Source organism: Hippopotamus amphibius, chromosome X, assembly GCF_030028045.1.
Source record: "Hippopotamus amphibius kiboko isolate mHipAmp2 chromosome X, mHipAmp2.hap2, whole genome shotgun sequence".
Classification (NCBI taxonomy): Eukaryota; Metazoa; Chordata; class Mammalia; order Artiodactyla; family Hippopotamidae; genus Hippopotamus; species Hippopotamus amphibius.
Genome location: NC_080203.1, coordinates 49,650,360 through 49,677,575, shown reverse-complemented (window position 1 = coordinate 49,677,575; position 27,216 = coordinate 49,650,360).

Here is a 27,216-nt window from a genome sequence, read left to right as displayed (position 1 = left end):
CTAGCATATGGTGTTGTGCTGAGCACTATACCATGATAAGTACATAGGCATAATATTTTCCTTCTGGGAGATGAAGTTTTCTTCCTTATGGCATCTTAATCACCTAAGTTTTCATTGTTGGGAAAAATGCATACAAAGAGATAGAACGAGTCTCACATGTCACTGAAAGCTTACTGAGGAAGTATTGTTACCAAAGCTTCTGAAAACAATTGCTAATCTGCTGAAGAGTTCATGCTTTGCAGCCATTATGTGAAAATTTCACTCTCTTACTTATGTGGAAATAACCACAAAACTAGGAACCCTTGTGGGTTATGATGTTAGCAAATGTATTGATAAAACCAAATGCTTTATAGATTTTTCTTTGACTTTAAAATCAAGTACAACAAAAGACAGTTGGTTTACATTTTGCAGAGGGTTAGATAAACAAGGTTAAGTTTTTCACTGACCCAAAGTGAAATGTGCAAATAGCAGAATTCCTAAACTTCATTATTTCTCATCTTAATAAAAAATTATAATAAAACTATTCAGTATTGGAGCTGGAAAGGGCATCAGAGGTCATCTAAATTACTAGTATCCAATTGCCAGTCTCAGAATGGATTCATACATGTCATCCAGAGTTTTTTTCCTAAAATAGCCACTCCCCAATGTCCCATATTATGACATACTGATTCATTTGGTTTATGATATAACCAGAAATCTGTATTTTAAAACAAGATTTTCGAGATTATGATGACATACATACAGGTTTGAGAAATGCTGATTTATTCTAAAATAGAGTAGCTTTTGGCATAGGAACTCACCTGCAAAGAACAACCAGAAAAACTATTAAAAACATTTGGTTATATATATTATATATATAATATATGCATTTATATAAACAATTGTATATTTACATGTATAATTCATAATTTAAATTAAAATTTATAAATGCATAGATAGGTAGATGATAGATAATCTGCATCAGAGAGCCATTGAGGAAATCAAAACTTTAGGTGATAAGATTCGGCAGAAGAAGGATCTACATAGAGGTGAAGTGACCTTCTGCATCCATACTTATTTTCCCTCCAAACATTTGCTGATATGGGACACAAGGAAAAAAGGCTAAGATTCTGGACCCTCCACTCTCCTATCCCTTACCCAAGTAGAGAACTTCTACTATGAGGCACAAAACAAAACAGCAAGTTTTTGGTAACTTTATTGGACTATATCAAAAAAGTGGAGACTTGAGGTCCAGATTCCCAGTAAAAACAGCATGGGGCTGGTTTAACCATAATAACATTTGCCAAATTCTAAAGCTGTGTGGGGCAAGAGGTTAATTAAGTAGCTAAGCAGAAAGCCTCTGAAAAATCAGTCAAGAGTGTTCAGGGATCTTAAGGTACTGTGTAGACAAAATAATTGATCGGTGGAGAGGGTTCTGTCAACCACTGTCTCTCTGTTGTGACCAGCAGAAGGCTATGTCAGAAGACAAAGTGACTCAGAGACAATTGGAGTTTTACTACAACATAGCCCCAAGGCAACTCAATCTCTGATTGGATTGTTATTAGCCTTTACATTATCTGCCTTGCAAGAAAAGAATGAATTCTTTCAGAAGGAAGAGCATATCATACAGATCATCTACAAAATTTTTATGTACAAAGTCTGACATTCAACAAAAACATAAAAGGCATGCCCAGGAACAGTACCAAATCACCAAAATCCAGGATAAAAGAGAATGATAGAAAAATACCCAGAGATGATCCAGATATTGGTGATAGCAGAAAAGGACTACAAAGTAATAATGGTTAATACAGTCAATAAATTAAAGGGAAAGATGGAGAAAATAGATGAAAATATGGAGAATTTTCCCCAGAGAATTTGAATCTATTAAAAATGAAAATCAAATGGAAAGTTTTAGAATCAAAAAGTACTGTACTTGAAATTAAAAACATTGTAGTTGGGTTTAACAGAAGATTAGAACAGAAAAGAGGATTGGTGGACTGGAAGACAGATCAATAGAAAAGCCCAGATAGAAAAAAATAGATGGAAAAGGCTGGAAGAGTATGAGACACATGGAATGTGATGGGATGGTTGGAAATAAGTGAGAAAATAATAGCTTACACAGTGATTCAGAAGTACATGTTGTATTTTGATTTGGGCTGTAGTAAGTACTATCATACATTCTAGTAATCTTCAAAGTAGGCATTGGTTGCCCATGTGGTATACAAGGTAACTCACTGGTGGGCAGGAAGTAAATATTAAAACTTTATTTTTTAAACTCATTTTAAAATAATTTCTATTGTTTTGCTTTTTATAATATCAATATATATATAAAATTATACATGGTAGCACATGAATGTACATGAATGAGAAACAAACATATATTGGGGTGTGAATGCAAAAAAAAAGGGCTTTTTTGTTAAATAAAAGAGGTATATGATCCAAATTTTGGAAACCATTGACCTATGCTATATACAGGTGCAGTGTTCTGAATATTAAATATCAGCACAGTAACTTTTCCTGATAAATGATTATTTTCCTCTATAATATTATCTGAAATTATGCTCTTTGAAGCAATGTATCCATGGGGACTGTCATTATATCAGATGCTAAGCAAATCATAGAACATATGTAACAAAGATGATTTTCATTAGCATGGAGATTTATAGGTAAAATGATAAAGTGAGCAAAGTTTGTTAGGTGGGAGTACATTTCCATATCTTCTGAAACTTCTCCCATACCTAAAGTCTTCTCTACGAACAGAGACACTTATTTTCTCTCTTTTTAAAGCATTCTCCCCACTCCATATTTGTCCAACTCATTTCTGCCCAGCCTTTAAAGAACATACTTCAAAGCTCTTCTTCCCATTAAAGCAATCAAACCGCACAGTCTTTCAGTTTTACCTTTACAACTGATTTGAGGTGTTTGCTAGTTATGGGGAAAGCATTTGACTTAATAATAAAACTTAGGTGTGAATGGTTCATATTCTAGTTACTACTTGCTTAAAAATGTTATAGAAGTTTGTTAGCCCAGTGTGGTATAAAGGCACGGACCTTGGAGTCAGAATTACCCTTATTAAATGTCCTTTTCTCTCACTACTAAATAACGAGGCATTGGAAATATCAGTTATTTCTTTGGGTCTCTGTTTTCCCAGTCATAAAATGGAGCTGTGATACCTGTGGGACTGTAGAGAAAATACTTTTATGTTACTACACAGTTAGGGCTTTCTGGAAAAAAATTTTACTGTGACCTGAGTTAAAGGACATGCCATGTAACTTAAAGGATGACAGAATAAATGGTAAAAGATTCATCTTCCCAGAGATATGTGCTTACACTTCAAAGGAGGATGAGACCCAGAACCACAGAGACACTCCAGGAGTTGTCAACTGTGAGACATTTGTCTAATCTGCCCCACTAGTAGATAGTTATTTATATCTCAAAGTTTAAAAACCAAGGGTCTTTCTCATCTCTTCCTAAGGAGAATTGTTTACATTAGGAAGGTTAAGTTTCTATCTGTTTCTCAGGAGAGAAGAGGGAAAATGTGTGTATAAGATCCCAGATTCTTATTTTCATAGTTCTCTTCCATCATGTGGAGGGTGTGACATCTGCCCCTTTTCATATTTCACTGGGAAGAAAATATTTGAGACAAAAGTGAACAAATCCAGCTAGTGCTATAAGTAAAAATAATTTGCCTTGATCCAGAAATTCCATGCTAACTTTCAGATTAATATGAATAAATATAGGTAAAATGTATCAATATCTGCCTTATCAACTACACAAGGGAGGCTAAAATGAGATGGTGGATATGGAAGGGCTTCAGAAAGAACTGACACATTCCAGGAGATCATTTTCTCCAATATTATTTTGCTGCTGTTCTTTGTGAAGTAGTAGGATGTTTGTCATAACTAAAAGACACTCAGAATTCTGTGCTTTCATATTTGAAATTTACTTATGATTTCTTGTGCTTATGCTCTAAATGAGAAATATTTTGAAGGTTATTAGCGCACTTCTTATTAACCATAATCTGAAATTTTAAATGAACATTCCAGTTATTAGGGATAATTATAGGAAATATTAGAGCTGGAACTCTTAATATGTTATGTTATTGTCAAGATTTTTAAAATAATGTTTATCACCTTAAAGGGACAGAAAAATTAACTTAAAAATTATAGCACCGAAGGACAAAGTTAACATTGGCAGCCTGGCATGCGTCTTGCTGAGATATTACATGGAAACAAGACTAACACATTCACACATTGAGAAATGTCTTCTATGAAAAGGGATATGATGTTTTTGACAACTTTTTTTTAGACCTTGAAGCCTTTAAATTTTATTTCAAATATTTATGTAAAAGTATTTACTTCCCCTTTAAATTTGGACACAAGAATCATTTACATAGCCTAAAATTTCAATACTCCAAAAATAATTCACCTCATAAATGAGGCAGTAGTCAAGAGAATTTCTTAGTATATCTGCCCTTCCAATGGAAACAATTCTAAAGTTAGAGGGCACTCCAAAGATAGAGTCCTCCTTTCAAGGTAATGACATATACATTTATTCAACAGGGCAGCTTTCTCCAAATGTCAAAGTTTCAGCCCCAAGGCATTTCTCTGGACACACTGTAAAAAATACAGTTATTTAAATAAAACCTCTATTTCCTTTGGCATTCTTTTTGACAATTCATCTCTAATAGGGGGAGTTCCAATACCCTGATAATGTTGAGTCTGTAGTGAAGCGGAGGCAAAACCTATGCCATTTATTTATCACATCTTTTTTCCTATCATTAATATTTTCTACCATTTTATAGATAGGCTATTCTCTGATGTATTAAAGAAAAAGGTCACTAGTATATTACTTGGAAGATGTTGCTTAAGTATACACACACACACACACATATATATACACAAACACACATATATACATGCATACTTATTTATAGAGTGCCCCATGTCACATGCTGTACCAAGCACTCTATAAGCATTAGTTTAATTTTCAGAACAGCTTTGTATGATAGGTGTGATTACTGCCCCCATTTTACAGTTAAGGCTGTTGGGACTCAAAGATGTTATTTGTCCAGAACCAGAAACTGGGGAGCCAAGGTTTGGACTAGGTCTATCTAACTCCAATGGCCAAGCTATAAAAAATGATGTAAAATGCATTTAAAGCTATGAAGAAAAATTATTTAAGTTTTCAGCTATGGTAGTCAAAGAAATGTTGCTTAAAATATGTTGAGCAAGTTGACTGATATATATTGTCATACTCTCAGTCTTTAATTGAAAGAAAGTGTTGAGTGGTAGGAAAAGCACTGTATTTAGATTCAAACAAATCTGAGTCACCAATTTGCGTGACTTTGAACAATTTATTTGAGTTATCCAAGCAGAGTTAATATGAATATAGCTTTAAAAATGCTTTATACAAAATAATTGCTCAATAATTTTGAAACATTTCTGATAAATTACAATTTTTCTGCTTTCTCCATCAATACATGGATATCAGACACCTCTGGTTCTTGGGCAAATAGAATATGACAGAAATACCATTGAGCCAGTTTTGATCCTAGACCTCAAGAAGTCCTGTACACTTTCACTTTCACTTACAGAATTGTGCCAGACCTGTCTACTGGATAATGAGAAACACATAGCCTAGTTACCCCAATTGCCAGAGCCAACTGCCAACTAATCCCCCAAAGCAGAACTGCCTGGTTGACTAACAGCTGATTGTATAACATATGACTGAGTCCAGCAGAAACCAGAAGAATTGCCCAGTTAAGTCCAGCCCAAATTCCCAACATACAGAGTCATGAGCTAAATTAATTGTTGTTGACCAAAGTCACTAAATTTTGGAGTCATTTCATCCAGTAAAAGCCAACTGGAAAAGTATTTCTATCATTCTCTTTCTCAATCAACCAAGTCAAGTCCTTGTGAAACACTATGCCATGGGTTAAGGGAAGGAAGATACAAAAAAAAATTTATAAGGCATCTTTCCTGCTTTCAAGGAGCTCACAGTCTTTTAGATAAGATGAGAACAACACATACAGATATATGGCATGAGCTGGGATATAATCAAGTGCTGATTCTTCATATATGAGCTCCTCTGTGGGAACAAATTAAATCATTAAGGAAATGAACTCTTCCTTCTATGCTACGCAGTTCCTACATAATAGAAGTGCCTGTATATAGTCATCCTCTTTATCCCTGTGCTTCTTCCATGGTAGTAAGAGAGAGCTGGATTTGCGGCAGTTGATCTAAGAAAAAACTTGTGAGAGTGCATGAAATCCTTCTTGGTTCCCAACAGAAAGCTCCACTGGGATAACTTTAGACTAGATTACTGAAAGGAGTGTATAAGCCACGCAGATGAGCTGGTAGAAAGGAGGAGAGATGAGGAAGGCAGCCATATCTGTCAGCAAGGGTGCTGTGGAAATATGAAACCTTTTAAGCACACACATGCTGACAAGCTGTTGTTAATGGTCACTAACGTGTGAACACTGATGTCTGCAGCAGCCAGGCTGGAGAGGCAGTTGTAATTAAAAACATGAGTTTTGAAGTCAGACAGATCCAGGTTCAAATTAAAGTCTCCCGTTTCCTTACTGTGTGATTTCAGAGATGTTAACCGAGATGTGAAAGATCTTGGGTTCAGCATCCTCATCTCTGAAAAGAGGATAACGATAGAACCTACGTCACAGGTGTATTGTGAGGATAAAAAAAGGTGTATACACATATATACACACATATAAAACACATCCTCTAGCCCAACAATTAGCATATTGTAGATGCTCCCCAAACACAATAAGCCTTACATGTATTTACTCTTATTGACGTAGTTTTTCCTAAATTTAATAAGAGGAAAAGGATCATTGAGAAGGAAAACATACATACAGGTTTTTTTAATTAATTGATATATTATTTATTTTAGCTGCACTGGATCTTTGTTGCAGAGCTGGGCCTTCTCTAGTTGCAGTGTTTGGGCTCTAGAGTGTGTGGCCTCAGTAGTTGCTGCGTGCAGGCTTAGTTGCGGTATGTGGGATCTTAGCTTCCTGACCGGGAATCGAACCTGGGCCTCCTACATTGGGAGCGTGGAGTCTTAACCACTGGGTCACCAGAGAGGTCCCACATACAGGGTTTTGGACAATTTACCAGTAGAAAAATGAGTTCAAAGTGATCTTTCTACTCAATGAAGAAAAACAGAACAAAACTAAACTAAACTAAAACAAGCTAGTCTCAATTGTATTGAAGTGTTTGCCATGCTTAAAATGTTTCATCTACCTTCTGTTGTTGTTGATCCACTGTTTTACCTGAAGATGATGCACCTTTCTCTCTGGAGTGGTCTCTGTCTTTCAGCATTCCCAGTTTGAGTGTCTGAAATGCAAACCATATAAGAATGGAAGAAAATCCACTGTGACCAATTGTGCATTTAGTATGTGGGCTGTGGAAGGGCTTCTAAAACATACTGGGAATCTTTTAAATGCCTCCCCATTATGTAAACAGTAAGTGGTGCTAACTAATGGGTTTGTCTCTGACTTACAACTCTCTAGGCAGCACCTTCCCATTCCCAGTTTCTGTTCTCTATGAGTTACCGGCTAGGAGCAGGATAATGAGTCCCTTGACTCACATACTCTATCTCTTTTACAAAGAAAACTATGAGAGGCTGCTGCTAAGTTTTGATTATATTCTCTTTAAATGGATGTGTCCACTTCTTTCTGTTCTCTTTTGCTTCCTTGTTTTCTGCAAATGATTTTCATTTTTAAAGAACCTTATCTTTGACCATGGTTTTATTCAAGCTGTAGTCTCAGGTGTTTAACTAGAGTTCTTTCTGCCCTCAAGTGTAGAAGAAACAGGATTTACAGCTCATCTACTCAACTGAACTCAGAAGTATTTTGTTGCTTGGTGGTGGCTGTTAGATGGAAAAAGAAATTTCAGAAATGTTGATTGACAGAACTCTCTTATTTATGCTTCATTTCTCAAATGCTGGCAGATTTCTCTCTGCTACTCATTTTGCCACTCCTTGACCTTCTTCCATTGCACAGCTTCTTCAGCCAATTGCATGTGAAGGCACTTTTAAGACACCAGGAGATAGAAAGGGTTAATGCATGAACTGCATTACATTTCACATTCTTTCTTGTGCCTCTCTCACATAGCCTTGGTCTGTATCCTGAGAAATACACAATGGTGAGAATGCAAATGATTCACTCTAAAAATCCTGACAATATTGCTCTGAAATTATGTGTATGTTCTTATATGACATATACTGATGAAGTCAGCAGGTCTCAGAGCTCTTCACATCCTATCTGTGTCCTCTTCAGTCTTCTCCCTTCTCCTGCTCTGGCTCTAATTCCCCTCACTGCATACATTTACTTTTCAATCCCCCTACCCACAGGCTGCTGAACTGCTGGCAGCATGGACAGAAGGCAGATGCACGGGAAGAGATATAAAACATGAATGTCTAGCCATATTTTAAGACAAATATACGTGTTTGGAGAACACCCATTATTTTCTATTATCTATAGTTTTTTTTTCCTTTGATAAGGATTATTGAGTGATGGCTATATACAAAACAAAGTATGCACCTAAAAATTGTTAGACATTCTTTTAGGTTGTGCAGGGGTTTTACCTATTAAAATAATAACAACAGCCAATGTTTTTGGAACACAACATTACTACGAACATTATGTGCATCATCTAATTTATTCTTCGTAGCAGCTTGATGAAGAAAGTATTATCATTATTCCCATTTTATGGGTTAGTAAACTGAGGCTAAGAATGCTTATATAAATTGCCTAATATAAAACAGAGAATAAGAAACATAGCTCTGATTTAAGCCTGATTCTATTTGATTCCAGAGTCAGACTCTACAGAAACTACGGACTGTGTCTATAGTAAGTGTACTCAAAATAAAACCACTTCTTTTTGAGCCCATAATGCACTAGACAATTTATGCTAGGCAATTTAATCCACATATATCCTGCTAAGGTGAGTACTATGATTTCCTTTTTTACATATAAAGAAATTAATATAGGAAAGGTAATGAAGAAAATTAGTAGTAAAGCCAGGATTTAACCCTCGGTTTTCTATTTGTTCTACACAATGTCACTGAATAGTATAGATACTACTATATCCTACTCTATCAGTATATAGAATTGCCCATACTGCCTAATAACAACATTTATAGTTCTACAGTATTTATAGAATCTCTGTATTAGGGTTCTCCAGAGAAATAGAACCAATAGAAAAAAAATATATAAGTATATATAGTAGAACAATAATCAGTATCAAGGCTGCAAAGAACAAAAGGGCTTTACTTGGAGGGCTTAAGAAAATATTTGTCCTTAAGGAATCATGAGTTATTTTAGGGTAAGGGTCCAATAAGTAGATAGGCTGCCACAAGTTAGTTTAGGGTAAATGTCTGATAAGTATCTTGAGTAAGAGAGTAAGTATTCAAAAGTTTGTAATATGTGAATTTAAGGTTCTTTACTCATTGCAAAAGAATTTGAAGATGAAGTGATAGGTAAGAATCAGATTTATTTAGAGAGAAACACACTCCACAGACAGAGCGTGGGCCATCTCAGAAGTTGAGAGAGAGCTTGGGAGAAACTCTTCACAAACAGAGTGTGGGCCATCTCAGAAGGCAAGAAGCAAGAGGCCTCGAGATATCGTATGGTGGTTAGTTTTTATGGGCTGGGTAATTTCATAGGCTAATGACTGGGAAGATTATTCCAATTATTTTGGGGAAGACATGGGGATTTGCAGGAATTGGGCCACTGCCCACTTTTTGACCTTTTATGGTCGACCTCAAAACTATCATGGTGCTGGTGGGTGTGTCATTTAGCTAATGTATTACAGTGAATGTATAATGAGGCTCAAGGTCTACTGTAAGTCGAATCTTTCACCATCTTGAACCAGGTTGGTTCTAACCAGTCTTTGTCATGTACTATGGCTATATCATTCTTTTAAAGGTTGTGTCCTGCCCCCTTCCCTCCTGTTTCAAGTTTAGATTCCAGCCAAGCTGAGCCGTGCATAAGTCGCATTTTCTCAGTGGCCTCCTGGCTCCCTTTTAGAAAGCTCTCTTAGAATATCAAACTTGGGTTTCCTAGGTGGTGCAGTGGTTGAGAATCTGCCTGCCAATGCAGGGGACATGGGTCCCATCCCTGCTCCAGGAAGATCCCACATGCCGTGGAGCAACTAAGCCCATGCACCACAACTATTGAACCTGCGCTTTCGAGCCCATGAGCCACAACTATAGAGCCCATGTGCTGCAACTACTGAAGCCCACACACCTAGAGCCTGTGCTCCGCAACAAGAGAAGCCATGGCAATGAGGAGCTCGTGCACCACAACGAAGAGTAGCCCCCACTCACCGCAACTGAAAAGAAAGCCTGCGCACAGCAAAAAAGACCCAACATAGCCAATAAAATAAATAAATTAAAAAAAAGGAATATCAAACTCATTTTCATTTTCTATATACATATATATATATATATATATATATATATACACACACACACACATATGTAAAGGGATTTATTATAAGGAATTGACTCATTTAATTATGAAGGCTAAGAAGTCCCAAGATCAGTTGTTGGTAAATGGTAAACTGGAGACTGGAATCTGGACACCCAGGAGAGCTAATGGTTCAGTCTGAGTCCAAAGGCCTGAAAAACAAGAGAGCCAACGTTGTAAGTTCCAGTTCAAGTCAAAGTTTAAAGTCAGGAAAAGATTAATGTCCCAACTCAGAAGCAGGCAGAAAGAGTAAATTCTCTTTCCCTCTGCCTTATTGTTACATTCAGGCCCTCAATGGATGGATGAGGTCCACTCACCTTGAAGAAGGCTATCTGCTTTACTCAGTATGCATATTCAAATGTTAATCTTATCCAGAAACACCTTCACAGACACAAATAGAATAATGTCTAACCAAATATCTGGACACCCTGTGGTCCAGTCAAGTTGACACATAAAATTAACCATCACAATCTCCTTCTTGGAAAAAAGAGAACTTTTGAAACCATGGTAAGGGTTATAAAGAATCTGATAATACAGAAAATTATAAGCATGCATGGAGGCACCATTCTTTAAATTAAAAAGATCTTCCAAATCTATTTTCATCTTTGCTTGCCCATTACAAAATAGACAAAGAATTTGGAGGTAATCTAGTCCAACTATCTACCCAGGCCATTAATATCTTCCTCAACATTCTTTTCCTTTAAATATCTCCAGTGACTGTAAACTCATTGTTACTTGGAGTGGCCCATTTCCTTTTCAGAAAACATCGTGCTAGAAAACTCTTTCTTATGATACATAGTTTCTCTGACATCAAAAAAGCCAAAGCTAAAAGGGATCTTAATCATCAAGATAAATGTCCTTATTTTAGATCCATAAAATGAACCACTGTGATATGAACATGATAAGCACTGACACTAGAATCCATTTCCTTTTACTTCTATTCTAGTGCAATTGCCACTACAACTGCACGTTTACCTATTAGACCCAGATATAGCAGTTTTCTATCTGAAAGACCTTCTTATATATGAAAGAAATATTTATGTTCCCCATATCTAGCCCACCCTCTTCCTAGGCTTCTCCAGGATAACATCCCCAGTTTTCTCAGCTTCCCCTCATACTCTTATCTTATCTCTCTTAAGTGTTAATGTCTTCTTTAAAGCATAGTACTTACAAATGAACACACTATTCTAGTGCAGAGTGGTGCAAGAGTATCCCTGTCACCTCACTTGAATGCAGCCTATTACATTCTTTTTTTTTTCATTTTTTTGTCAATCACATGTGCTGCTTTAAGCCATATCTCTCCTTTGCTTTCTTCAGCTCGCTTAAGTGTAAGACATTACATTTATTTCTACTATATATGCATATCAGCTTTCAACATACTGAGATCCCTTGATTCCATATCTATCATGCAACAGATACAGCATGTTAAAATCTCCAACTCCTCTTTTTTTTCTGGGAAGAATATCATTAATGTCTTAATTCTAGCAAGTGATAAAGAATGGCACTGGTATTATTATAGATTTAACAACCCTACTCCCAGTTAGAAATATGTTCCCTTGACCTCTTTTCAGGGAATCATCAGAATTCTTCAGCCTAAGCCTTCTGATCGGCTATTGGCAATAATCCATCTCAACAGGTGCCCAGGATAAGAAAGGTTAAATAATAATTGAAGAGACTGACAAAAGATGACAGAGGAGTAAGACATGGAGATCACCTTGCTCCCCACAAATACATCAAGAATATATCTACTTGTGGAAAACCTCCTAGGGGACAGCGTCTGAATGCTGGCAGGGGACCTTGGACCTCCAGAGAGGCAAGAAAATTCCCAAGTAACTGGGTAGCACAAAAGAAAAAAGGGAAAAAAAAGAGATAAAGGAATCCTGAGGAGATGTGCCTCTCTGGGAGGGAGCTGTGAAGGGGGAAAAAGCTTCCACACACTGGGAAGCCCCCTTGCTGGCAGGGATGGACAGGTGGAGCTTCAGAGCCATCAGGGGAGAGAGCAAAAACAGATGTGCAGAGGGCACATTAGAGATTCCCACACCGAGTATTCAAGCAGCACTCCCTAGCCAGAGATGCTGGTCTGCTCACACACAGTGGTGGGTGGGGGCTGGGTGCCAAGGCTTGGGCTTTGGAGGACAGACACCAGGGAGAGAACTGGGGCTGGCTGCAACAAAACAGCCTGGTGGGGGGGAAATGCACCACAGCTAGCTGGGAGGGAGTTTGGGGAAAAGGCTTGGCCTGGAAAAACAGGCAGGAGACCTTTGTTTCAGGGTGCTTAAGAGGAGCTTGCTGCTCTGTGAACTCACAGGCTGCAAAGTAATGTCTGTGTGAGCACCACCCGTGAACCATGGCTGTTAAATCGAAAAACAGAGCCTGTCACCACCACCGCACCCACCACCATGCCTACTGCAATCGCTGCCAAGGGTCCTCTGTGTAGGGCTGGTCATTGGCTGCATCCTCCTGGCAGCAGGTGCAGCCCACCAGTGCTAGGGGTCCTGAGTTCGGGACCAGCTTCCCTGGGAGAGTACATGGCAGACCTCAGGCTCACACTGACCTCTGCTGCTGCAAGCATGCCTGCAAATTTCAATTAGACCACCCTACCCCTCTTCCCTCTGACCAGAATCTGCAAGTGAGCCCCAATCACCCTCTTTTGCCCCCTTTTGTCTGGGTGGGGAACCAATTCCTGAGAGCAGTCCACACACAAAGAAGGGACTAAAACCGAAACTGATGCCCGAGGACTGTAGGACCAAAGAAGAGAGAGGGAAACAGCCACAGGAGGAGCAGATTTAATACCCACAGTTATCTTGATAGACTCTGCATCTATGGATCACATGAATAACCAAGTGTTTCTACAATAGAGGCTGTAGACTTAGGGGGTAACTGTGGACTGTGGGAGCAAATACAAGCAGGAAAAATATCAGATCACTGTGTAAGCTCTTCACAGTCCTCCCCACAGCAGGTGCAGAGACTTACCTAGAAATATTGGAGGACATCCTGTGCAAGTGTGTACATTGCCTCGTGTGATTTTGACTGTTTAGAATTGCTTTTACCACCTATCTAGGGGATTTGTCTGTCATTTCCCTTTCTTTCTTTTTTTCCTTTTTTCCTTTTCTCTCTTTCTACCTACTTTTTCTCCATGCCGTGCAGCTTCAAGGGGCTTGGTGTCCCGGCCTGGGGTCAGACTTGGACCTCTGAGGCAGCAGAGCTGAGTCCAGGACATTGGATCACCAGAGAACTCCCAACCCCATGGAATATTAATCAGCAAGTGCTCTCCCAGAGGCCTCATTCTCAACACTAAGATCCAATTCCAACCAAAGGCCAGCAAGCTCCAGTGCTTGACACCTCAAGCCAAACAACTAGTAATACAGGAACATAAACCAACCCATTAGCAGACAGACAGCCTACAGTCATACACAGACACAGGCAAACATGCCAACAGATGTGGCCATGCACATCAGAAGGATAAGATCCAGCTCCACACACAAGAACACAGGCACCAGTTCCCCCCACCAAGAAGGCTACACAACCCACTGGACCAACCTCCCCACTGGGGACAGACAACAGAGTTAAAATCAAAATTATGACCCTGCAGCCTAAGGAAAGAAGACCCCAAACATAGTAAGTTAAAAAAAAAAAAATGAGAAAACAGAGAAAGATACAGCTGATGAAGAAACAAGGTAAAACCCCACAAGACCAGGCAAATGAAGACAAGATAGCCAGTCTACCTGAAAAAGTATTCAGAATAGCGATAGAAAAGATGATCCAAGATTTCAGAAAGAGTATTGAGGCACAGATGGGGTAAATAAAAGAAATGTTTAACAAGGAGCTGGAAGAATTAAAGAGCAAAAAACAGTGATAAGCAGCACAATAACTGAACTTAAAAAACTCTAGAAGGAATGCAGAGCAGAAAACTGAGACAGAAGAACAGATAAGTTACCTGGAGGATAGAATGGTGGAAATAACTGCCACAGAGCAGAATAAAGAAAACAAGAATGAAAAGAATTGAGGACAGTCTCAGAGACTTTTGGGACAACATTAAACATGTCAACATTCAAATTATAAGGATCCCAGAAGAAGAAGAGAAAAAGAAAGCATCTGAGAAAAAATTTTAAAAGATTATAGTGGAAAACTTCCCTAACATGGAAAAGGATAAAGTCAACCAAGTCCAAGAAGCACAGAGAGTCCCATACAGAATAAACCAAAGGAGAAACACACCGAAGCACATATTAATCAAACTAATGAAAATTAAACACAAAGAAAATATATTAAAATCAGCAAGAGAAAAGTAACAAATAACATATAAGGGAAAACCCATAAGGATAACAGCTGATGTTTCTGCAGAAACTCTGCAGGCAAGAAGGGAATGGCAGGATATACTTAAAATCTTGAAAGAGAAAAACCTACAGCCAAAAATACTCTACCAGCAAGAATCTCATTCAGATTCAACAGAGAAATCAAAAGCATTACAGACAAGCAAAAGATAAGAGAATTCAGCATGACCAAGCCAGCCTTACAGCAATTGCTAAAGGAACCTCTCTAGGCAGGAAACACAAGTGAAGGAAAAGCCCTGCAAAAACAACCCCAAAACAATTAAGAAAATGGTAATAGGAACATACATGTCAAACATTACCTTAAATGTAAATGGATTAAATGCTCCAACCAAAAGACACAGACTGGCTGAATGGATACAAAACCAAGACCCTTACAAATGCTGTCTACAAAAAATCCACTTCAGACCTAGGGACACATACAGACTGAAAGTAAGGGAATGGAAAAAGATATTCCATTCAAATGGTAGTCAAAAGAAAGCTGGAGTAGCAATACTCATATCAGACAAATTAGACTTTAAAGTAAGGACTATTACAAGAGACAAGGAAGGACACTACATAATGATCAAGGGATCCATCCAAGAAGAACATATCACAATTGTAAATATCTATGAACCCAACATAGGAGCATTTCAATACATAAGGTAAATGCTAACAGCCATAAAAAGAGAAATCAACAGTAACACAATAATAGTAGGAGACTTTAACACCCCACTTACACCAATGGACAGATCACCCAAACAGAAAATAAATAAGGACACACAAGCTTTAAATGACACATTAGACCATCTTGACTTAATTGATATTTACAGGACATCCAAAAACTACAGAATACACTTTCTTCTCAAGTACACATGGAACATTCTCCAGGATAGATCACATCTTGGGTCACAAATCTAGCCTCAGTAAATTTAAGAAAATTGAAATTGCATCAATTGTCTTCTCTGACCACAATGCTGTGAGACTAGATATCAATTACAGGAAAAAACAAACTGGAAAAAATGCAAAGTCATGGAGGCTAAACAATGTGCTATTAGACAACCAAGAAATCACTGAAGAAACCAAAGTGGAAATCAAAAAATACCTAGAAAAAATGACAATGAAAACAAAATGATCCAAAACCTATGGGATGCAGCAAAAGCAGTTCTAAGAGGGAAGTTTATAGCAATACAATTCTACCTCAAGAAACAAGAAAAATCATGAATAAAAAAATCTCACCTTACACCTAAAACAGTTAGAGAAAGAAGGACAAAAAAAACCCCAAAGTGAGCAGAAGGAAAGAAATCATAAAGATCAAATCAGAAATAAATGAAAAAGATATGAAGGAAACAATAGCAAAGATCAATGAAATTAAAAGCTGATTCTTTGAAAAAATGAACAAAATTGATAAACTATTAGGCAAATCCATCAGGAAAAAAAGGGAGAAGATGCAAATCCACAGAATTAGAAAAGAAAAATAAGTAACAATTGACACCACAGAAATACAAAAGATAATGAGAGACTGCCACAAGCAACTATATGCTAATAAATTGGATAATCTGGAAGAAATGGATAAAGTTCTAGAAAAGTACAAACTTCCAAGACTGAACCAGGAAGAAATAGAAAATATGAACAGACCAATTACAAGCACTGAAATTTAGACTGTGATTAAATTCTCCCAACAAACAAAAGTCCAGAGCTAGATGGCTTCACAAGTGAATTCTAGCAAACATTTAGAGAAGAGCTAACACCTATCCTTCTCAAACTCTTCCAAAATATAGCAGAAGGAGGAACACTCCCAAACTCATTCTACGAGGCCACCATCACCCTGATACCAAAACCAGGCAAAAATGTCACAAAAAAAGAAAATTACAGACCAATATCACTGATGAATATAGATGCAAAAATCCTCAACAAATACTAGCATACAGAATCCAACAGCACATTAAAAAATCAAACACCATGATCAAGTGGGGTTTATCCCTGGGATGCAAGGATTCTTCAATACATGCAAATCAATATATGTGTTATATCATATTAACAAATTGAAGGATAAATACCATATGATAATGTTAAAAGATGCAGAAAATGCTTTTGACAAAATTCAACATCCATTTATGATAAAAACTCTCCAGAAAATGGGCATAGAAGGAATTACCTCAACATAATAAAAGTCATATATGACAAATCAACAGCCAATATCATTCTATACAGTGAAAAAATGAATGCATTCCTTCTAAGAACAGGAAAAAGACAAGGGTGCCCGCTCTCACCATTATTATTCAACATAGTTTTGGAAGTTTTAGCCACAGCAATTAGACAAGAAAATGAAATAAAAGGAATCCAAATTGGAAAAAAAGAAGTAAAATTGTCACTCTTTGCAGATACATGATATATGTAGAAAACCCTAAAGATGCTACCAGAAACTGCTAACACTAATCAATGAATTTAGTAAAGTAGCAGCATACAAAATTAATGCACAGAAATCTCTTGCATTCCTATACACTAACGATGAAAGAGCAGAAAGATAAATTAAGGTACACTCCCATTTACCACTGCAACAGAAAGAATAAAATACCTAGGAATAAACCTGCCTAAAGATGCAAAAGACCTGTATGCAGAAAACTATATGACACTGATGAAAGAAATCAAAGATGATACAAACAGATGGAGGGACATACCATGTTCTTGAATTGGAAGAATCAACATAGTGAAAAATGACTGTACGACCCAAAGAAATTTACAGATTCAACGCAATCCCTACCAAATTACCAATGGCATCTTTCACAGAACGAGAACAAGAAATTTTACGATTTGTATGCAAACACAAAAGACCCTGAATAGCCAATGCAATGTTGAGAAGGAAAGACAGAGCTGGTGGAACCAGGCTCCCTCACTTCAAACTATACTACAAGGCTACAGTGATCAAGACAGTATGGTATTGGCACAAATACAGAAATATAGATCAAGGTAACACAATAGAGAGCCCAGAAATAAACCCACACATATATGGGCACCTTATCTTTGACAAAGGAGGCAAGAATATACAATGGGAAAAAGCCTCTTTAATAAGTGGTGCTAGGAAAATTGTACACTAACATGTAAAAGAATGAAATTAGAACACTTCCTGACACCATACACAAAAATAAACTCAAAATGGATTAAAGAGCTAAATGTAAGCCCAAACACTAAAACTCTTAGAGGAAAACATAGGCAAAACACTCTGACATAAATGGAAGCAGGATCCTTTTTGACTCACCTCCTAGAATAATGGAAATAAGAACAAGAATAAACAAATGGGACCTAATGAAACTTAAAAGCTTTTTCACGGGAAAAGAAACCATAAACAAAACAAGAAGACAACACTCAGAATGGGAGAAAATATTTGCCAATGAAACAACTGACAAAGGATTAATCTCCAAAATATACAAGCAGCTCATGCTGCTTGATACCAATAAAGCAAAGATCCCAATCCAGAAATGGGCAGAAGACCTAAATAAACATTTCTTCAAAGAAGACATACAGATGGCCAACAAACACATGAAAAGATGCTCAACATCACTAATCATTAGAGAAATGCAAGTCAAAGCCACAATGAGGTATCACCTCACACTGATCAGAATGTCCATCATTCAAAAATCTAGAAACAGTAAATGCTGAAGATGGTGCAGAGAAAATTGAACCTTCCTGCATTTTTGGTGGGACTGTTAAGTGATACAGCCACTATGGAAAACAGTATGGAGATTCCTTGGAAAACTAAAAATAGAACTAACATATGACCCAGCAATCCCACTGCTGGGCATATACCCTGAGAAAACCATAATCCAAAAAGAAACATGTACCCCAATGTTCATTGCAGCACTATTTACAGTAGCCAGGACTTGGAAGCAACCTAAACAACCATCAACAGATGAATGGATAAAGAAGATGTGGCACATACTTACAATGGAATATTAGCCATAAAAAGGAATGAAATTAAGCTATTTGTAGTGAGGTGGATTGACCTAGAGTCTGTCATACAGAGTGAAGTAAGAAAGAAAAACAAATACCGTATGCTAACTCATATATATGGAATCTAAGAAAATGGTAGTGATGAACCCAGTGACAGGGCAAGAGTAAAGATGGTGATGGCACATTTGAGGACACAGAGTGGGGGGTGAAGGGGAAGCTGGGATGAAGTGAGAGAGTAGCATTGACATATATACACTACCAAATATAAAATAGATAGCTAGTGGAAAGCATCTGCATAAAACAGAGAGATCAACTTGATGATGGGTGATGACTTAGAGGTGTGGGATAGGGAGGGAGGGAGTCGGGGAAGGAGGGGATATGGAGATATATGTATAAATTCAACTGATTTACTTTGTTGTACAGCAAAAACTGGCACAACAGTTTAAAGCAGTTATATTCCAATAAAGAGCTTAAAAATAATAAAAGTAAAAATAAAATAAAATGTTTAAGATAGTAAAAGAAAAAAAATAATGATTGAAGACACTCAAAAAGTATAATGGATATGGTAGAAAGTGCCTAGTTGAAATGGGATAAACTTCCTGGGAAAGTTTTTGAAGATCTATAGACTCCCAGCTTGGATGACTTCTTGGAGAAGAAAAAAGAAAATGTTAAAAAAAAGTCTTAGTACCTTAGTGCACATCCACTATTGTTTCACCATTATAGAGTAAATAATATATAATTAAATTCAAAACATTAAAGTTGAAAGAAGATGGTTCTCACCCTGGCATTATACCTATAAAGTCTTTTCTAGATAGACTCTCACACATTACATTTGCTATTGTTTAGTCAGCAGAGAGCTCTTAAAATTTGTCTTGTATTTATTATCCCCAACTACATGAAAATGGATGGTGCAGGGTAGAGTGACAAAATTGCATTTATTTATTAGAAATAAGGAAAGTGAAATAAATATTAAATATCTCATGAAACCTTTTATAAAATTAACTGAAATCTATTAATAGGACTGTAATCTGTCTGAAGTTAGATCGTAGTGTTTTGTATTGCAATTACATAGAACAGGTCAAATAATGTCTTTTTGTTGGTTTAATATGGAAAAATATTGTTAGTTTGAAATAACTAGGGAAAGACCTTTCTTTAATTTATTCCATATACCAGTTCCAACTAATATTTCTCAAATGAAACTTTAATGTTAATAATTCCATGCTCAAAAACTGTAGTTTTAACTAAATTATGAAAGATTAGATACTCTGAATAACTCTCTTGATTAAAACAACTAATATGTTGGAAAAGCAATTTAAAAAAAATTAAAAACATTGCAGAATTATAAAAAGTAAGAAGGTACAGAACTCAAAGTGAAGTCAGGAATCCTGTGCTAATTTTTGGTCTTTTTTTGTTTGTTTTTTTGTTTTGCTGATACTGAGGATAATTTGTGCTTATGCCACAGTAGCTATATGAGGTAAGTGACACAAAATTAAGTTTAAGGTCTGCCCAAGATTGGATAGCTTGCACAAAAACTCCAACATATATCTGGGTCCCCTAAAGTTTACTTACAGTAAAAAAAGTTTAAGAGAAACCTGTTGTATAGAATAGAACAGAAAGGAAATTGCCTCCCTCAAACCTGATAATAGGTAAGTGGGAAAAAATTCTCCCCTGAAAGAATTCAAACCCACAAAGAAATCCTCATGGGGGCTGAAGTTCAAATTCAATTACTTGAATGGTCCAAAATCCACAAACAGACAATTTAATTTAATGGGGTGCTGTTTTGGCAGTACCCATGTGTGACTGACAAAGGAAAAGATAAATCCTTTTAGGGGAGCATAATTTCAGTCCAATTCTCAGAGAAGTCCAAAAGTTGAATAAAATGATCAGCAATTGTCCAAAAATTATGAATCATAGCATGAGTTGGAACTGGTCAGAAAATTAAAATAGAATGTAGAATCAAAGCTATAATGGCTGTATTGATCTTCACTGAAAAACAAAAAGAAATGACTATATTACATATATATACAAAAATAGAACAGAAGTTTGAAGATTTTAAGAGTGAAAAAAAGAGATATTCAATGCCTAATCATATTTGAAAGACTATGAGTAAAACTTCTACGAATAAACAATTGAAATATAAAATTCTTTGGGGCTTTTAACAGCATATTAAACAGTGTATGTATTTAACACTGTATTAAACACAGATGAGGAGAGTATTAGTAATCTGGAAGAAAGTCTGAAGAAATCATCTAGAATTATGTTTTGTCATCTCAGAGTGACAAAAAGATGTAGACCATGAAAAAATATAAACAGGATAATTAAAAAAAAAATCAATGCTATGATACCTCATAGTGAAACAATGGAACTGGAGAGAAAGATTGTGCATATGTGAGAGAAAGAGAGAGAGAGAGAGATTAAGGACCTTAAACATAGAGAGAATATATTGATGACCTAAAAATAATGGCAATTGAACTTATGAATGGATTCTTAATAGCAATAGCAATAATAGAAGCCACAAAAAGTGGACTAATAATCTCCATTGTGATTAGAGGGAATAACTGTCAGTCCAATTAAATTATTTCTCAAGAACAAGAATGAAATAAAAACTTTCTCAGACCAGAAATAAATCCAGAAAATTTACAACCAGCAGGCCCTAGGTAAACAAACTTAGAAGTTGTCATTTAGACAGAAGAAAAAATAATCTAAAATAAAGTTTAATAAGCGAGAGGGAATGTGGGACAAATATGTTAAATATGTGGAAAAATCAAAACAAATGTTGACATGAAATAATCAAAAACTAATTTAGAGAGAAAATAGAACTCAATGTTGAACAAAATAGTATATAAAATCGGAGTGGGAAAATCAAAGGTAAAGTATTCAATGACATTTTTATCATTGAGCAAAAAGGTGAAGATTTTGGTTAATTTCAAACTTCAATCGGGTTAAAATATGCAGACTAACAGCTAGAAGAATAGAAAATGGGGCATATAAGTTTGAAACGAATGAAAAAAATGTAATAAAAAGGTAACAAATAACTATCTTTCTAAATGAAGACAAGAAAGGAAAGAAAAATTAAAAGCAGGACAAATAGAAAGCAGACAGTAATGTGGTAGAAATAAATCCTAAATATAGCAGTAAACAAAATAAATGTAACCCTGTTTTTCTTATAAGAGGAAAAGGAAAGGGGACCTATAGAAATTCCCAACAGTGAAGAGATGGAGAAGAGGATTTCCCTTCTCTGTATGAACCAACACAAGTCTTGGCACACATACAAAGTACCCATGTGTGAAATACACCCAAAGAAGCAACACAACTATCATATAAACCACTATCCAGGTCCCAGACCACTCTCTGAGTGACATCTGTAGGGGCAGACCAAACAGCATAGCTTTGAAAACTGAACTGATAGAAGGTAAAACAGAACTTGTGGTCTGATCCTAACCATGTACATTGCAAGCTAAAACAAACAAATAAACAAAAGAACAAAAATCAACATCATCCAGAGGATTGTAATAAGACCTGTAGGTTCACAATATAATACTCAAAATTTACAGACTATAATTCAAAACTACTCATCATTGAAGAACCAGAAATATCTAACCAATTCTCAAGGAAAAAGCAATTAACAGATGCCAAATTCAAGATGATCCCAAAGAGATTCCACTCTTGAAATGAATGAAAACATAGAATTTTCAGCAGAGATACAAATGCCATAAAAGTAAGCAAATGGAAATTTTAGAAGTGAAAAATACAGTATTGAGAAAAATAAAACAAAACTGGATGGGCTCAACACCAAATGGAAATAATAGAAGAAAAATTAGTGAATCTGAAGACAGACCAATAGACATTATTTAATCTGAAAAATAGAACAAGTGTTGACGAAAACCATATATAGAGTTTAAGGGAATTATTATACAAAAGTATACAATTTTACATTTGTATCAATAAACTCACTGAAGGAGAGAAGGAAGTGATTGCTACAGAAAATACAATAAACAAATAAATAATTGCTGAAAACTAACTTCCCAAATATGATGAAAAATGCAAATTTACAGATTTAAAAATTCAAGGGAATCCCTATTTAAATTTTTTGAAATACAAAATAAATCATATCTAGACATATCATAATGAATTACTGATAAATCAATGGTAGAAAAAATATTGACATATTACAAATAAGGAAATAATAATTGAAAGTAGTTATATCATCAATTCAGAAATCATGGAGGTTAGAAGACAGTGTAACAACATCTTTAAAGTGCTTAAAGAAAAGAATTGTCAATCCAGAAATCTATATCTAGAAAAAATATCTTTCATGAAAGAAGGCAATGTAAAAACATTAACAAATGAAAAAATAATAGCATTTGTTGTTCATAAATCTGTTCTAAAGTAATGATAAAGGTAGTATTTCAGGATGAAGGGAAATAATACAAGAAGGGAACTTGGAACTTCTGGAGCAAAGGAATAACAACAGAAATGGTAAATATAATAGACTCTCTCTTAATTTTGTTAAAACATATATGATTGTTGAAATGAAAATATAGATATTAGTATGCTGAGAGTAAAAATTTATGTAAACATAATTTGTATGCCAGCTATAACATGATGGGGGGGTAGGGCAAAGAGACCTACATGACTGTAAGTCTTTTACATGTTACTTGTAGTGCTTAATTGTTATCATAAGTAGACTATGAAAGGTCAGTTATTTGTATTGTAATCTCTAGTGCAACAAATGAAAAAGAATGGCTATTATAAAAAGGACAAGAGATAATAAATGTTGGCTAGGATGTGTAGAAAAAGGAACACTTACACACTGTTGGTGCAAATGTAAGTTGGTGTAGCCACTATGGAAAACAGTATGGAGGTTCTTCAAAAAATTAAAAAAATAGAACTACCATATCATCCAGGAATCCAACTTCTGGGTGTAGATCCAAAGGAAATAAAAACAGGATATTGAAGATATATCTGCGCTCTCATGTTCATTGCAACATTATTTACAATAGCCAAGATATGGAAACAACCTAAGTGTCTGTCAATGGATCAATGGATAAAGATATGTAGAATACATATACAGTGGAATGTTATTCAGCCATAAGAAAGAGGGAAATCCTGCTATGTGACAACATGGATAGGCCTTGAAGGCATCATGCTAAGTAAAATAAGTCAGACAAGAAAGAAAAACACTGTATGATATCACTTATAAATGGAATCTAAAAAAGTCAAACTCGCAAAAACAGAGAACAGAATGGTGTTACAGGGGCTGTGGGGTGGGGAAATGAGGAGATGTTGGTCAAAGGGTACAAACTTCCAGTTAGATGATGAAAAAATTCTGGGGATCTAATATACAGCATTGTGAATATAGCTAACAATACTGTATCACATACTTGACAGTTTATAAGAGTATATTTTAAATGTTCTCACCAAAAAAAAGAAATGGTCATTATGTGACATGCTGGAAGTGTTAGCTATCTCTACATTGGTAATCATATTGCAATAAAGTTATACATCAACTATATCTCAATAAAGCTGAAAAAAAAAAAGACCCAAACAAACAAACAAGAAAACCAAAATGAGGTATATACATACAGTGGCCATCAAAAAGAAGGAAATGCTACAGTATGGATTTACCTTGAGGGCATTATGCTAAATGAAATAAGCCAGTCACAAAAAGACAAATACTGTATGATTCCACTTATACGAGTTATCTAGAGTAATCTAGATAGAAGCAGAAGGTGGAATGGTGGTTTCATGGGGAGATGGAGAAATGGAGATTTGTTGTTTAATGGGTATGGAGTTTCAGTTTTGCAAGATAAAAAAGTTCTGGAGACTGCACAATAATGTAAATATACTTAAAAAATGGTTAAGATGGTAAATTTTATGTTATGTGTATTATATCACAATTAAAAATAAAAATAAACTGGTGGTACTGAAAGGAGCAATAAGCAAATCCAAAATTATGACTGGGGACTTTAATACCCCTCTAATTATTGATAAAACAGTTAGACAGTAAATAAGTAAAAAATATAAATCAATACTATCCAATAACTTGATCCAATTGGTTTTATAAAACACTCCACCCCAAAATCAGCAGAATACACAGGTTTTGTTTTTTCAAAACACTGGAAACAGACACCCAGTTAGACCATATTTGGGGACCAAAATCTTAAGTTTACAAGAATTGAAACATATCAAGTAAGTTCTCTAACTTAGAATGAAATTGGAAAAAAAAACTACAAAATATCTAGAAAATCCCCAAATATTTTGAAATTAATCAACATGAGTTAAAAGGAAATCTGAAGAGAAATTAGAAAATATTGAACTGGATGAAATGAAAAATATATCAAAATTTGTGAGTTGCAGTTCAGGTATTTTTAAAAATTTATAAATAATGCTGAGAAAATGGATATTCACATAGAAAAAATGAAACTGTATTTTTACTTCCCACTATATACAAAAATCAATGCAAAACCCCAAAATAACAATGTTTCTCAAACTTTAGTGTGCATCAGAGTCATCTGGAGGGATTGTTAAAAACATAGATTTTTAAGTCTCTTGTACAGAAATTCCAATTGAATAGGTTTGGGATGGGACCCAAGAATCTGCACTTTTAACAAGTTTCCAGGTGATGCTGATCTTGGTATATTTTACAAACAATTGCTATGACATTTTTAGGAATAAAAATAGGAGACTATCTTTACAGCCTTGGGGTGGGCAAGGACTTCTTAACAAGAACCCAAATGTGAAACTAAAAAGGAGAAGATTGATAAGTTTAACTACATTAAAACATAAAAAAAACAAATCTGTTTATCAATGCACGTTAGAATTAAGATACAAGCCATAATCTGTGAAAACATTTGCATCACATATAATTGACAACTGAATATTTTTCAGAACATGGAAAGAATTCCTATATATCAATAAGAAAAAGTCTATTGACTGAGTAGAAAAATACAAAGAAAATGTGACTAGACATTTCACAGAAAAGGGAACATAATTAGCCTGTGAATATATAAAATATGATCAATTTCATTAATAATCAGTGTAATGGAAATTATCCATGGTTAAATAAAGTTAGCATTTATATAAATTCCAAAGCCAAGCAAGAGTAAATAATACCTCTTTTAAAGGTATTAAAAGTATTAAAATAGTAAAGAAAACCAAAAGAAATAACACAAAATTTAGGATTGCTGTTATCTCTGCCATGGTAGAAGTGTGATGTGATTGGGAAAAATTATAAAGGGATCCTAAATTACTGATATTCTACTGTTTCTTAAACTGAGTGCAGGAAATTGAGTGTTCTGTTAATGGTAGCACTCATTAAACTACACAATGTATTTTATGCACCTTTTTTGTGTGCATGACATATTTCATAGTTAAAAAAATCCTGTGGTAGTCTCCTTTTGCCTTCCAATTCAAATTAACAGTTTCCATCATGCTTTCTAGGTCCTGGATTATCTAGTCCTTCTCAATCAAATTATTTCCTACTATTGCCTAGCATGTACTCTACCTTCCATGTACTTTCTTATGATATTTCCCTTATGCTGAATGTTCTCCCAGCTCTTTTCTACCTATCTAAACAAGATCAATTCTCATAGGTGACTTCCTACCCCAGTGCCATCACAATCCAATCCCATGCTTACTTCACACTTCCTCTGCATTCCTTTTGCTTTTTTAAATTAGTAGCTCTTCACCATATAACGTAGCACTTCACTGGTCTCTGATTGTTTCATCTGTCTTAACATCTGTCTCATCAGTGCTGTGCTTCTTTTGCATCTTGTTAGGATCCAACACAGTTCTGGACTCACCAAACATATTAAAGAAACACTCATCAATTACTGAAATTGGTTAAAAATTTGCATTAAATAGAATTTATTCAAAGCTATGGGGATTTCATGCATTCAAAAATACACAGAAAAATAAACACTAAAGGTAGTCAACTAGAGGCTCTGACACAGCCTTTCCCCTTTGACACAGCCTTTATAAGCAAATGGACATGACTAAATTGCCTAAAACCAACATGTATAATTGAATCAACTAAATATAATATTTGCTGGAATTAGAAACACTGAATGAGTAAACTCTACATCACTGAAGTTTTGAGTGACTACTTAGGATAAAATTAAAACAATAACTGACATCCATATGGGTATTCAAATTTCCTTGCAAAGCTCCTGTCTCAAAACTCCCACTGTCTTTAAACCACAATATTACTCAGTTGCATGCTTAAGCAGATTTCATATCATAAAATGGTAGCACTTGGACAGAGACATTGCTGCATTCTCTGTTTTCTTATAGTTGCAAATCCACTGAATTGAAGCAAAATTATTTCATAGACAAAATAAAATGTCATTTGTCTTTCCTAGAATTCTTCATTCATTCCAAATGTAAACTTTTGTAATGAGCTCTCACATAGTAGCGCCTATTCTCTTAAAGTCATTCTGAAACCTGCAGAGCTCAATCTCTTTGAATTTGGACATAAAAATTCTGGTG